This window comes from Oncorhynchus mykiss, chromosome 22, assembly GCF_057628025.1.
Source record: "Oncorhynchus mykiss isolate SJ-2025 chromosome 22, ASM5762802v1, whole genome shotgun sequence".
In the NCBI taxonomy this organism is placed as follows: domain Eukaryota; kingdom Metazoa; phylum Chordata; class Actinopteri; order Salmoniformes; family Salmonidae; genus Oncorhynchus; species Oncorhynchus mykiss.
The window spans coordinates 55,267,534-55,283,887 of record NC_143043.1 but is presented as its reverse complement, the minus strand read 5'-3'; positions in this window follow the sequence as shown (position 1 = coordinate 55,283,887).

The window sequence follows — 16,354 nt, the reverse complement described above, 5'->3', positions numbered from 1 at the left end:
ACACACAAACACACTTACACACACACTACTACCTCAACCCAGTAACAGACACATCGGTTCTCCATCTCTCTCTTCCTCTCTCTGGAGTTATGAATGTCTGTTCCTGCCTGAATAGCCTACCAGCTAGCATTCAACAATTAGACAACTTGAATAGAATATGATATATACTCTTTTACGGTCATTGGTTTTAGGTTTGAGAGATCAAGTCCAGTGTGAGGGTTGCTGGACATTATAGCAGTATAATTATCCCTCTGGTGCAGGGTGGAATTCACCGTACTTCAACGAGTACATCCCAAATGGCGTTATATTCCTTATGTAGTGCACTAAATGGACCCCTATTCCCTATATAGTGCACTACATGGCCCCCTATTCCCTATGTAGTGCACTACGTGGCCCCCTATTCCCTATGTAGTGCACTACATGGCCCCCTATTCCCTATGTAGTGCACTACATGGCCCCCTATTCTCTATATAGTGCACTACATGGCCTCCTATTCCCTATGTAGTGCACTACATGGCCTCCTATTCCCTATGTAGTGCACTTCATGGCCCCCTATTCCCTTTGTAGTGTACTACATGGCCCCCTATTCCCTATGTAGTGCACTACATGGCCCCCTATTCCCTATGTAGTGCACTATATGGCCCCCTATTCCCTATGTAGTGCAGTACATGGCCCCCTATTCCCTATGTAGTGCACTACATGGCCCCCTATTCCCTATGTAGGGCACTACATGCCCCCCTATTCCCTATATAGTGCACTATCTTCCCCGGTCAAAAGTAGGGTCTTTAAATAGGGAATAGTCTTCATCCACGCTGATGAGGATTTTTTAGCTCTACTGAAATTGATCCCGGGCAGTCTTTCTCTGTGCTCATAGAGCAGCTGTTACTGTGAGGCTTTGTGTCAGGTGTGTGTGTGTGTGTGTGTTAGTGTGTGTGTGTGTGTGTGTGTGTGTGTGTTAGTGTGTGTGTTAGTGTGTGTGTGTTAGTGTGTGTGTGTGTTAGTGTGTGTGTGTGTGTGTGTGTGTGTGTGTGTGTGTGTGTGTGTGTGTGTGTGTGTGTGTGTGTGTGTGTGTGTGTGTGTGTGTGTGTATGTGTGTGTGTGTGTGAGTGTGTGTGTGTGTCAGAAGAGCATCATTTCCACGCGAGTTGAGTTGACACTCGGCTGCAGGTGGCAGACAGACAACAACAGAGAACAGCTCAATGGTTGATTTTCATATCAACAGCCTCCGGTTGGTTTCCCTGAGGGACAAGCTGTCCCATATCTACCACTGTATTGTGTCTGTGTGGGAACAGGGCTGTCAGGATGGAGAGAGGACTGTGCTTGTCAGCAGCTCTCCATTAGATCATAGAGGAGACTATGGTACTGAGGAGATAGTCTCACCTGTATGTATCATATACCCGGGATCATCAACTAGACTGCATGAACAAACAGGTATGTTGGACTAAAACAGTCCAACATATCAACACACATGTATCATATAGTCAGTTTACCTCTACCTACATGTACATATAAACTCAATTACCTCGACTAACCTTTGCCCCAGCACATTGACTCTGTACCGGTACCCCCTGTATATAGCCTCCACACTGACTCTGTACCGGTACCCCCTGTATATAGCCTCCACATTGACTCTGTACCGGTACCCCCTGTATATAGCCTCCACATTGACTCTGTACCAGTACCCCCTGTATATAGCCTCCACATTGACTCTGTACCGGTACCCCCTGTATATAGCCTCCACATTGACTCTGTACCGGTACCCCCTGTATATAGCCTCCACATTGACTCTGTACCGGTACCCCCTGTATATAGCCTCCACATTGACTCTGTACCGGTACCCCCTGTATATAGCCTCCACATTGACTCTGTACCGGTACCCCCTGTATATAGCCTCCACATTGACTCTGTACCGTAATACCCTGTATATAGCCTCCACATTGACTCTATTCCGTAATACCCTGTATATAGCCTCCACATTGACTCTGTACCGTAATACCCTGTATATAGCCTCCACATTAACTATATACCGTAATACCCTGTATATAGCCTCCACATTGACTCTGTACCGGTACCCCCTGAATATAGCCTCCACATTGACTCTGTACCGTAATACCCTGTATATAGCCTCCACATTGACTCTGTAAAGGTACCCCCTGTATATAGCCTCCATATTGACTCTGTACCGTAATACCCTGTATATAGCCTCCACATTGACTCTGTACCGGTACACCCTGTATATAGCCTCCACATTGACTCTGGACCGGTACCCCCTGTATATAGTCTCCACATTGATTCTGTACCGGTACCCCCTGTATATAGCCTCCACACTGACTCTGTACCGGTACCCCCTGTACATAGCCTCCACATTGACTCTGTACCGGTACCCCCTGTATATAGCCTCCACATTGACTCTGTACCGTAACACCCTGTATATAGCCTCCACATTGACTCTGTACCGGTACCCCCTGTATATAGTCTCCACATTGACTCTGTACCGTAACACCCTGTATATAGCCTCCACATTGATTCTGTACCGCAATACCCTGTATATAGCCTCCACATTGACTCTGTACCGGTACCCCCTGTATATAGCCTCCACATTGACTCTGGACCGGTACCCCCTGTACATAGCCTCCACATTGACTCTGTACCGGTACCCCCTGTATATAGCCTCCACATTGACTCTGTACCATAACACCCTGTATATAGCCTCCACATTGACTCTGTACCGGTACCCCCTGTATATAGTCTCCACATTGACTCTGTACCGGTACCCCCTGTATATAGCATCCACATTGACTCTGTACCGGTACCCCCTGTATATAGCCTCCACATTGATTCTGTACCGGTACCCCCTGTATATAGCCTCCACATTGACTCTGTACCGGTACCCCCTGTATATAGCCTCCACATTGACTCTGTTCCGGTACCCCCTGTATATAGCCTCCACATTGATTCTGTACCGGTACCCCCTGTATATAGCCTCCACAATGACTCTGTACCGGTACCCCCTGTATATAGCCTCCACATTGACTCTGTACCGTAACACCCTGTATATAGCCTCCACATTGATTCTGTACCGGTACCCCCTGTATATAGCCTCCACATTGACTCTGTACCGGTACCCCCTGTATATAGCCTCCACATTGACTCTGTTCCGGTACCCCCTGTATATAGCCTCCACATTGACTCTGTACCGGTACCCCCTGTATATAGCCTCCACATTGACTCTGTTCCGGTACCCCCTGTATATAGCCTCCACATTGACTCTGTACCGTAATACCCTGTATATAGCCTCCACATTGACTCTGTTCCGGTACCCCATGTATATAGCCTCCACATTGACTCTGTACCGGTACCCCCTGTATATAGCCTCCACATTGACTCTGTTCCGGTACCCCCTGTATATAGCCTCCACATTGACTCTGTACCGTAATACCCTGTATATAGCCTCCACATTGACTCTGTACCGGTACCCCCTGTATATAGCCTCCACATTGACTCTGTACCGGTACCCCCTGTATATAGCCTCCACATTGACTCTGTACCGGTACCCCCTGTATATAGCCTCCACACTGACTCTGTACTGGTACCCCCTGCATATAGCCTCCACATTGACTCTGTTCCGGTACCCCCTGTATATAGCCTCCACATTGACTCTGTACCGGTACCCCCCTGTATATAGCCTCCACATTGACTCTGTACCGGTACCCCCCTGTATATAGCCTCCACATTGACTCTGTACTGGTACCCCCCTGTATATAGCCTCCACATTGACTCTGTACCGGTACCCCCTGTATATAGCCTCCACATTGACTCTGTACCGGTACCCCCTGTATATAGCCTCCACATTGACTCTGTACCGGTACCCCCTGTATATAGCCTCCACATTGACTCTGTACCGGTACCCCCTGTATATAGCCTCCACATTGACTTTGTACCGGTACCCCCTGTATATAGCCTCCACATTGACTCTGTACCGGTACCCCCTGTATATAGTCTCTACATTGACTCTGTACCGGTACCCCCCTGTATATAGCCTCCACATTGACTCTGTACCGGTACCCCCTGTATATAGCCTCCACATTGACTCTGTACCGGTACCCCCCTGTATATAGCCTCCACATTGACTCTGTACCGGTACCCCCTGTATATAGCCTCCACATTGACTCTGTACCGGTACCCCCTGTATATAGCCTCCACATTGACTCTGTACCGGTACCCCCTGTATATAGTCTCCACATTGACTCTGTACCGTAATACCCTGTATATAGTCTCCACATTGACTCTGTACCGGTACCCCCTGTATATAGCCTCCACAATGACTCTGTACCGGTACCCCCTGTATATAGCCTCCACATTGACTCTGTACCGTAATACCCTGTATATAGCCTCCACATTGACTCTGTACCGGTACCCCCTGTATATAGCCTCCACATTGACTCTGTACCGGTACCCCCTGTATATAGCCTCCACATTGACTCTGTACCGGTACCCCCTGTATATAGCCTCCACATTGACTATGTACCGGTACCCCCTGTATATAGCCTCCACATTGACTCTGTACCGGTACCCCCTGTATATAGCCTCCACATTGACTCTGTACCGGTACCCCCTGTATATAGCCTCCACATTGACTCTGTACCGGTACCCCCTGTATATAGCCTCCACATTGACTCTGTACCGGTACCCCCTGTATATAGCCTCCACATTGACTCTGTACCGGTACCCCCTGTATATAGCCTCCACATTGACTCTATACCGTAATACCCTGTATATAGCCTCCACATTGACTCTGTACCGGTACCCCCTGTATATAGCCTCCACATTGACTCTGTACCGGTACCCCCTGTATATAGCCTCCACATTGACTCTATACCGTAATACCCTGTATATAGCCTCCACATTGACTCTATACCGTAATACCCTGTATATAGCCTCCACATTGACTCTGTACCGGTACCCCCTGTATATAGCCTCCACATTGACTCTGTACCGTAATACCCTGTATATAGCCTCCACATTGACTCTGTACCGGTACCCCCTGTATATAGCCTCCACATTGACTCTGTACCGGTACCCCCTGTATATAGCCTCCACATTGACTCTGTACCGGTACCCCCTGTATATAGCCTCCACATTGACTCTGTACCGGTACCCCCTGTATATAGCCTCCACATTGACTCTATACCGTAATACCCTGTATATAGCCTCCACATTGACTCTATACCGTAATACCCTGTATATAGCCTCCACATTGACTCTGTACCGGTACCCCCTGTATATAGCCTCCACATTGACTCTGTACCGTAATACCCTGTATATAGCCTCCACATTGACTCTGTACCGGTACCCCCTGTATATAGCCTCCACATTGACTCTGTACCGGTACCCCCTGTATATAGCCTCCACATTGACTCTGTACCGGTACTCCCTGTATATAGCCTCCACATTGACTCTGTACCGGTACCCCCTGTATATAGCCTCCACATTGACTCTGTACCGGTACCCCCTGTATATAGCCTCCACATTGACTCTGTACCGTAATACCCTGTATATAGCCTCCACATTGACTCTGTACCGGTACCCCCTGTATATAGTCTCCACATTGACTCTGTACCGGTACTCCCTGTATATAGCCTCCACATTGACTCTGTACCGGTACCCCCTGTATATAGCCTCCACATTGACTCTGTACCGGTACCCCCTGTATATAGCCTCCACATTGACTCTGTACCGTAATACCCTGTATATAGCCTCCACATTGACTCTGTACCGGTACCCCCTGTATATAGCCTCCACATTGACTCTGTACCGTAATACCCTGTATATAGCCTCCACATTGACTCTGTACCGGTACCCCCTGTATATAGCCTCCACATTGACTCTGTACCGGTACTCCCTGTATATAGCCTCCACATTGACTCTGTACTGTAACACCCTGTATATAGCCTCCACATTGACTCTGTACCGGTACCCCCTGTATATAGCCTCCACATTGACTCTGTACCGGTACCCCCTGTATATAGTCTCCACATTGACTCTGTACCGGTACCCCCTGTATATAGCCTCCACATTGACTCTGTACCGGTACCCCCTGTATATAGTCTCCACATTGACTCTGTACCGGTACCCCCTGTATATAGCCTCCACATTGACTCTGTACCGTAATACCCTGTATATAGCCTCCACATTGACTCTGTACCGGTACTCCCTGTATATAGTCTCCACATTGACTCTGTACCGGTACCCCCCTGTATATAGCCTCCACATTGACTCTGTACCGGTACCCCCTGTATATAGCCTCCACATTGACTCTGTACCGGTACCCCCTGTATGTAGCCTCCACATTGACTCTGTATTTAGTAAATACTTTAACACTTATTTTTTCTTAAAACTGCATTGTTGGTTAAGAGTAAGTAAGAATTTCACTGTAAGGTCTACTACACCTGTTGTATTCAGCGCATGTGACAAATAACATTGGATTTGATTTGTAAAGATCTCTCTCTTATGGGTGATACTTTGGAGCACATTTACCACCTGGAAATCATTTGGGAATTGATTTGCTGTTGTCTTTTCTGCCAAACAATAAAACATCTAAAAAAAAATTGTAGTTTGTTTTTCATTTTCCCATAAAACTTGGGGAAACATGTAATACACCATCCAACTCCCATCATCGCCACGTCAACCTGTTCAGGCTGGGCTGTATGGGTCTGTCTGTCATCTTGGATTGTCTGCAGTAGCACTGGGAGATGAGAAAGAGAGAGGATGGCAGAGGAGTGGGCACTGGTCTGGTCTCACCCCTCCATACCCCTCCACCTCTTCACACACCCACCTCCGCCAACCTCCAGCTGCTGCCACAGCAACCTACCGCCTGTCCCGTCTCTTCATCCATCTGTCTGATTGACACCTCATCCCCTGGCATGGCGATGATTGGCACGGTGATTGGCAGTGCCCGTGTGGCCATGGCGATAACACAGGGAGGGGAGGCCTGTTGTTACATCGTAAGCAGACAGGAGAGAGGCTTGGCTCAGCTGGGATCCCCAATGCACCAGGGCTGTCATCCAGGCTCGGCTCCCCAGTGCACCAGGCCTGTCACCCAGGCTCGGCTCCCCAGTGCACCAGGCCTGTCACCCAGGCTCGGCTCCCCAGTGCACCAGGCCTGTCACCCAGGCTCGGCTCCCCAGTGCACCAGGCCTGTCATCCTATCTCTGTGTCTGTATCCCAAATGGAGACATATGCCCTCTATAGAGTCCCATGTGCCCTGGCCAAATGTAGATCTCTGTAAAGGGGATAGGGTGTCATATCTGTCTGTCTGGTAGACTATTGAATCTGTGTGCCACATGAATAATGACAATACAGCTCTCACAGGGACCACTCATCTCATTCATATTTATCTGTTTACGGCAGGATAGCCTAGTGGTTAGAGCGTTGGACTAGTAACCGGAGGGTTCAAACCCCCGAGCTGGACAAGGTACAAATCTGTCGTTCTGCCCCTGAACAGGCAGTTAACCCACTGTTCCTAGGCCGTCATTGAAAATAAGAATTTGTTCTTAACTGACTTGCCTAGATAAAAAAAGGTGAAAGAAAATAAATAAATCTCTCACAGGGAAAAGACGTGGCAAACGTCTGAAAAGACGTCATTTCAGTTGAAAAGCCAATTGCTTTAGAGACACTCAGACATTATGGCCTCTCCTTCCTAAAGGTGTATTAATTGAGAGGGTTGAATAGTTAATGGATGGAATTGATTTGTGGTGAACTGGAGTAGGTAGTGAGGAGATCGGAAAAAGCTCTACATCTTCTTCTACCTTAAAAAAAAGTTGATTAGCCTACGGTCTTCTCCAGCGTTTAGGAGCAATTAGGGATTAAGTTAAGGTGTTAAGTTCCTTGCTCAAATGCACATCGTCAGATTTTTTCCATCTAGTCTGCTCGGGAAATCGAAACAAAGTGACATTTCGGTTATTGGCCCAACGCCCTGAACCGCTAGGCTACCTGCCACTCCCTCAACCTCACCCTCACCCTCAGCCTCACCCTCAGCCTCACCCTCAGCCTCAGCCTCAGCCTCAGCCTCACCCTCAGCCTCAGCCTCAGCCTCAGCCTCACCCTCAGCCTCACCCTCAGCCTCAGCCTCAGCCTCACCCTCAGCCTCACCCTCACCCTCACCCTCTTCTTCAACCTTCCTGTTATGTTATCGCAGGCAGGCAGGAGAGATGGAGGGGGGTGCAGGTGATCAAACGATTATGGAAAACCACACAGAATCGGGTTTAAAGCCCCCTAGAGTCTATTGAAGCACAGGAGCCTCAATCGAAGTAACATAATTTCAAAAATCCTCATCAAAATCGGTCAGTAAGCTAGTGATATCCGTTTTTTTTTTCAAATGGGTTGCATCTCAATCCATCACGTCCGCCTATCCTCCCCTTTAATGGGCTGCCTCTCAATCCACCACATCCGCCTATTCGCCCTTTTAATGGGCTGCATCTCAATCCACCACATCCGCCTATTCGCCCTTTTAATGGGCTGCATCTCAATCCACCACATCCGCCTATTCGCCCTTTTAATGGGCTGCATCTCAATCCACCACGTCCGCCTATCTGCCCTTTTAATGGGCTGCATCTCAATCCAGGTGGCCAAGCTATTGCTGTGTTTGTCAGATTGTGAGACATGCGGATATCGGTCTTCTCAAGAAAACCATTTATGGCTAGGAGTTCCGCTAGCGGAATGTTTCGACAACATCTGGTGAAATGGCAGAGCGCGAAATACCCCAAAAGTTATTTGAAACATTTCACTTTTCATACACAAGTGCACCAAATTAAAGCTTAACGTCTTGTTAATCTAGCCGTCATGTCAGATTTCAAAAAGGCTTTACGGCGAAAGCACACCATGTGATTATGTTAGGGCAGCGCCTAGCCACAAAAACTATACAGGCATTTTCCAGCCAAGGTAAAGGCTCACAAAAGTCAGAATTAGCGATAAAATTAATCACTAACCTTTGATGATCTTCATCTAATAATATGCAAATTATAGCTTCTGGGCCTGAGTAGCAGGCAGTTTACTTTGGGCACGCTTTTCATCTGGCCGTGAAAATACTGCCCCCTATCCCAAACAAGGTTTTAACTTCTATGGGATCGGTGTGTCCCCGCGAGACAGTTGAGCTAACGTGCGCTAATGTGATTAGCATGATGTTGTAAGTAACAATAACATTTCCCAGGACATTGACAAGTCGTATATGGGCAGAAAGCTTAAATTATTATTAACCTTTTGCGTATAGGGGGCAGTATTTTCGCTTTTGGCTAAAAAAACGAGCAATTTGAAACTGCCTATTCCTCAGCCCCAGAAACTAGAATATGTATATAATTAGGATAGAAAACACTCTAAAGTTTCCAAAACTGTAAAAATATTGTCTGTGAGTATAACATAACTGATATTTCAGGCGAAAGCCTGAGGAAAATCCAATCAGGAAGTGCCTCTTATTTTGAAACCTCTCTGTTCCTATGCAAGCCTATCCTCCATTTAAAGGGATATCAACCAGATTCCATTTTTCTATGGCTTCCCTAAGGTGTCAACAGTCTTTAGACATAGTTTCAGGCTTTTATTTTGAAAAATTAGCGTGAAAGATCACATTGCGTAAGTGGATAGATGGGGGCTCTCAGAGTGAGTTTTTGCGCAACTGAGTAAATTGTTCCTCCTGCTGTTATTGAAAAACCTACACACCCGTTTGATATATTATCGAATATATATTTTAAAAACAACCTGAGGATTGATTATAAAAAACATTTGACATGTTTCTGTGGACATCATGGATATTATTTGGAATATACGTCTGCGTTGTCGTGACTGCTCTTTCCTGTGGATTTCTGAACATAACGCGACAAACAAACGTCGGTATTTTGGGTATAAAATAATCTTTATGGAACAAAAGGAACATTTGCTGTGTAACTGGGAGTCTCGTGACTGAAAACATTCGAAGATCATCAAAGGTAAACGATTAATTTGATTGCTTTTCTGATTTTCGTGACCAAGCTTCCTGATGCTAAGTGTACTTGATGTTATGCTATGCTATAAACTTTGGATTGCTTTCGCTGTAAAGCATAATTTCAAAATCTGAGACAACAGGTGGATGAACAAAAGGCTAAAAGGTTTTGCAATATTGCACTTGTGATTTCATGAATATGAATATTTTTGAGTAATATTATTTGACTGTTGCGCTATGCTATTCAGCGGTTGCTGACGAAAATGATCCCGCTACAGGGATGGTTAGCGTCAAGAAGTTTAATCAAACTCTACTGTCCTATTCACAGTAGCTATTACAGTGAAAAAATACCATGCTATTGTTTGAGGAGAGTGCACAACAACAACAAAACACTTTTTATCACGGCAACTGATTTGATACATTCACCTCTGAAGGTAAAAAATTTACTCTGATTTGTCATCCTGAGGGTCCCAGAGATCAAATGTTTGATAAAATCAATTTTTATATTCAAATGTAGGAAATGTATTATATTCAAATGTAGGAACTGGGTTCTACAGCTTGAACCCCTGATGCCCACCCCCCCATCTAGATGTTTCTGCCCCCCCCCCCATCTAGCTAATTATCCATAATTTATGACATTCCTGGGAGTGTGTCAACTAATTTTTTTTATTACCATATAATTTAGTATGTTCTCAATACTTAAGTACTTGAAAAATCTATCAATTGACCAATTTGACACATTTGGGCAGACTTGATACAACATTTTGAACAGTAATGCAATGGTTCATTGGATCAGTCTAAAACTTTGCAAATACACTGCTGCCATCTAGTGGCCAAAATCCAAATTGAGCCTAGACTCCTAAGTGGTGTAATGGCCTTTCTCTTGCATTTCAAAGACGATGGAACAAAACAAAAACATGTTAACGTTTACCAGATCTAATGTCTTATATTCTCCTACATTAATTTCACATTTCCACAAACTTCAAAACGATTCCTTTCAAATGGTACCAAGAATATGCATATCCTTGCTTCAGGTCCTGAGCTACAGGCAGTTCGTTTTTGGGTATGTCATTTTGGTCCTGAGCTACAGGCAGTTAGTTTTGGGTATGTCCTTGTAGGTCCTGAGCTACAGACAGTTAGTTTTGGGTATGTCATTTTAGGTCCTGAGCTACAGGCAGTTAGTTTTTGGGTATGTCCTTGTAGGTCCTGAGCTACAGACAGCTAGTTTTGGGTATGTCATTTTAGGTCCTGAGCTACAGACAGTTAGTTTTTGGGTATGTCCTTGTAGGTCCTGAGCTACAGACAGTTAGTTTTGGGTATGTCCTTGTAGGTCCTGAGCTACAGACAGTTAGTTTTGGGTATGTCATTTTAGGTCCTGAGCTACAGACAGTTCGTTTTTGGGTATGTCCTTGTAGGTCCTGAGCTACAGACAGCTAGTTTTGGGTATGTCATTTTAGGTCCTGAGCTACAGACAGCTAGTTTTGGGTATGTTATTTTAGGTCCTGAGCTACAGACAGTTCGTTTTTGGGTATGTCCTTGTAGGTCCTGAGCTACAGACAGCTAGTTTTGGGTATGTCATTTTAGGTCCTGAGCTACAGGCAGTTCGTTTTGAGTATGTCATTTTAGGCTCATTTTAAAAAAGGGTCCAATCCTTAAGAGGTTGGCAAGTCAGCTAAGAACAAGTTCTTATTTACAACGACTGTCTATGTCTACACCGGCCAAACCCTGACGACGCTGGGATACTTGGGCTCTGCCCTATGGGGTTCCCAATCACAGCCGGTTGTGAAACAGCCTGGAATCGAACCAGGTTGTCTATAGTGACCGCTCAAGCACTTAGGTAACAATACCTTTAGACCGCTGAGCCAGAGCCCAAGTGACCTTTCAACTTTCTACAGTTGGTCTATTGTACTTCAAACAATGTGTTTGCAGGTTGCTTAGGTTACAAACCTTCTCAAACAGCCTCATTCATACTCTTCAGAGGCATAATGGACATTTAAAAAAAATCCTGTATCTTTCTCATTAGGCTGTATGTATTTTTAGATAAAGGCCTATTGTAGTGTGTTGTATTGTAGTGTCACCATTTTTACTGCAAATAAATAAAAACAAATAGATACATAGCTTTAAGCTACATATATAATTGACAGAGGGCATGGACTGTCCATCGATCAGCACAGCAATTGCCTAGTGGTTAGAGCATTGGACTAGTAACCGGTAGGTTGCAAGTTCAAATCCCTGAGCTGACAAGGTGAAAATCTGTCATTCTGCCCCTGAACAGGCAGTTAACCCACTGTTCCTAGGCCGTCATTGAACATAAGAATTTGTTCTTAACTGACTTGTCTGGCTAAATAAAGGTCAAATTAAACAGGATCATGTTTGCAAAACATGTGGGTTTGAGCGTATGTCAGTATTAAGCAGATTAGCTTAAAGACTGTGTGGCTTGTTGGGCGTTCGTGTTTCCACTGTTTAGAGAAACAGGGAAGCATCACAACCTCTCCCTTCTGTCAGAGGTGGCTCAGAGAGCGGAGAATGAAGTAGGGCAAAACTATTCCATGTTCTTCTGTTCTAGCAGAGGGACTGTGATGCTGCTCCCCCCTGACATCATAGTCAAACTATTCCATGTTCTATTCTAGCAGAGGGACTGTGATGCTGCTCCCCCCCCCCCCTGACATCATAGTCAAACTATTCCATGTTCTGTTCTAGCAGAGGGACTGTGATGCTGCTCCCCCCCTGACATGAGTCAAACTATTCCATGTTCTGTTCTAGCAGAGGGACTGTGATGCTGCTCCCCCCTGACATGATAGTCAAACTATTCCATGTTCTGTTCTAGCAGAGGGACTGTGATGCTGCTCCCCCCCTGACATCATAGTCAAACTATTCCATGTTCTGTTCTAGCAGAGGGACTGTGATGCTGCTCCCCCCCTGACATCATAGTCAAACTATTCCATGTTCTGTTCTAGCAGAGGGACTGTGATGCTGCTCCCCCCCTGACATTAGAGTCATCCACCTCGGTGGAAATGACTTGGGACACACAAAGGGGACAGCCCTGGGTTCGTCAGACGAGAGCTGATTTAGAGGTAGACGTCCGAATGTTCCCGTTGTCTACTCCGACGTCACGCAGCGGAAGACTTGGAGTTTGATTAATCTGGCCCGGGGAACGCCGGGCAATGGCCCTTCACTTCATGATGCAAAGGAGGGAAGGCAGATGAAGCGTTTTTATCAAAAGTAATCACTTAGGCGTGTGAAAACACACGATCCTACTCATTACTACACTTATAATTATGTCACTTTGGTTTTTGAGCCCACTTTGCTATCTGACAGAGCACCTCTCTGTCTATAAGCAGTTATACATTGAATGTAATTCTCCAAACAGTGGAAACACGAACGCCCCGACAAGCCACACTGTCTTCATGCTGACGATGAATGAGTAAATGCCTGGAAGCCCCACAGATAAAAAGGGAAATGTAGCACTGGTATAGATGTAGAATGAATAGAACTGCATTCCAAATTAAAAAGAAACATACGCAGAGTCCTTTCTTGCTCCCATTTTCAAGGGAAGTGTTCATGTAAGGGTTTTCCTGTGGTGAAGGAGAGGCGGACCAAAACGCAGCGTGGTGGTTATTCATGTTCTTTAATAAAGAAACTGTACATTAAAAAACTAACAAAACAACAAACGTGCGAAACCCTTAAAACAGTCCTATCTGGTGCAAAACACAGAGACAGGAACAATCACCCACAAAACACACAGTGAAACCCAGGCTACCTAAGTATGATTCTCAATCAGAGACAATGACTAACACCTGCCTCTGATTGAGAACCATACTAGGCCCAAACATAGAAATACCCGAATCATAGAAAAACACACATAGACTGCCCGCCCCAACTCACGCCCTGATACCATACTAAATAAATACAAAACAAAGGAAATAAAGGCCAGAACGTGACAGTTAAATGTACAATTTAGACTTTTGCAAGGACAATGAACAATTTTCTAAATCTTTCTCTCTTTCCTAACCAACATTCCCGTTGAAGCACAGAGAGAATCTCCCGGCAGACTTTCTTTCTCCCTTTTCTAGTGTTGTGTTATATTGTATTATAAACTGGGTGGTTTGGAGCCCTGAATGCTGATTGGCTGACAGACGTGGTATATCAGACCGCGTACCACGGTTATGACAAAACATGTATTTTTACTGCTCTAATTACGTTGGTAAGCAGTTTATAACAGCAATAAGGCACCTCAGGGGGTTTGTGGTATATTGCTGTGCCTAAGAACAGCTCTTAGCCGTGGTGTATGGGCCACATATCACACCCCCTTGGGCCTTATTGCTTAATTATACTTTTTGGTAATCACCTTCCGGTGTAAAAACCATGGCAATTAGAAACAAAAAAAACGATGCTTTAAGCGAGAAGCAGGCATTGGTTGAAAAAAAAAAAAAATTCAAATGAGAACAACAATGCCAACTCCACCCATGTTCTACCAAGGTTTTACAGCACCACAATGCCTACTCCACCCATGCTCTACCAAGGTTTACCAGCACCACGATGCCTACTCCACCCATGCTCTACCAAGGTTTACAGCACCATAAATGCCTACTCCACCCATGCTCTACCAAGGTTTTACAGCACCACAATGCCTACTCCACCCATGCTCTACCAAGGTTTTACAGCACCACAATGCCTACTCCACCCATGCTCTACCAAGGTTTTACAGCACCACGATGTCAACTCCACCCATGTTCTACCAAGGTTTTACAGCACCACAATGCCTACTCCACCCATGTTCTACCAAGGTTTTACAGCACCACAATGCCTACTGCACCCATGTTCTACCAAGGTTTTACAGCACAGCAATGCCTACTCCACCCATGCTCTACCAAGGTTTTACAGCACCACAATGCCTACTGCACCCATGTTCTACCAAGGTTTTACAGCACCACAATGCCTACTGCACCCATGCTCTACCAAGGTTTTACAGCACCACAATGCCTACTGCACCCATGCTCTACCAAGGTTTTACAGCACCACGATGCCTACTCCACCCATGCTCTACCAAGGTTTTACAGCACCACAATGCCTACTCCACCCATGTTCTACCAAGGTTTTACAGCACCACAATGCCTACTCCACCCATGCTCTACCAAGGTTTTACAGCACCACGATGCCTACTCCACCCATGCTCTACCAAGGTTTTACAGCACCACGATGCCTACTCCACCCATGCTCTACCAAGGTTTTACAGCACAACAATGCCTACTCCACCCATGCTCTACCAAGGTTTTACAGCACCACAATGCCTACTCCACCCATGTTCTACCAAGGTTTTACAGCACCACAATGCCTACTCCACCCATGCTCTACCAAGGTTTTACAGCACCACGATGCCTACTCCACCCATGCTCTACCAAGGTTTTACAGCACCACGATGCCTACTCCACCCATGCTCTACCAAGGTTTTACAGCACAACAATGCCTACTCCACCCATGCTCTACCAAGGTTTTACAGCACCACAATGCCTACTCCACCCATGCTCTACCAAGGTTTTACAGCACCACGATGCCTACTCCACCCATGCTCTACCAAGGTTTTACAGCACCACAATGCCTACTCCACCCATGCTCCACCAAGGTTGTACAGCACCACAATGCCTACTCCACCCATGTTCTACCACGGTTTTACAGCACCACAATGCCTACTCCACCCATGCTCCACCAAGGTTGTACAGCACCACAATGCCTACTCCACCCATGCTCTACCAAGGTTTTACAGCACCACGATGCCTACTCCACCCATGCTCTACCAATGTTTTACAGCACCACAATGCCTACTCCACCCATGCTCTACCAAGGTTTTACAGCACCACAATGCCTACTCCACCCATGCTCTACCAAGGTTTTACAGCACCACAATGCCTACTCCACCCATGCTCTACCAAGGTTTTACAGCACCACAATGCCTACTCCACCCATGCTCTACCAAGGTTTTACAGCACCACAATGCCTACTCCACCCATGTTCTACCAAGGTTTTACAGCCCCACAATGCCTACTCCACCCATGCTCTACCAAGGTTTTACAACACCACAATGCCTGTTCCACCCATGCTCTACCAAGGTTTTACAGCACCACAATGCCTACTCCACCCATGCTCTACCAAGGTTTTACAGCACCACAATGCCTACTCCACCCATGTTCTACCAAGGTTTTACAGCACCACAATGCCTACTGCACCCATGTTCTACCAAGGTTTTACAGCACAGCAATGCCTACTCCACCCATGCTCTACCAAGGTTTTACAGCACCACAATGCCTACTGCACCCATGTTCTACCAAGGTTTTACAGCACCACAATGCCTACTGCACCCATGCTCTACCAAGGTTTTACAGCACC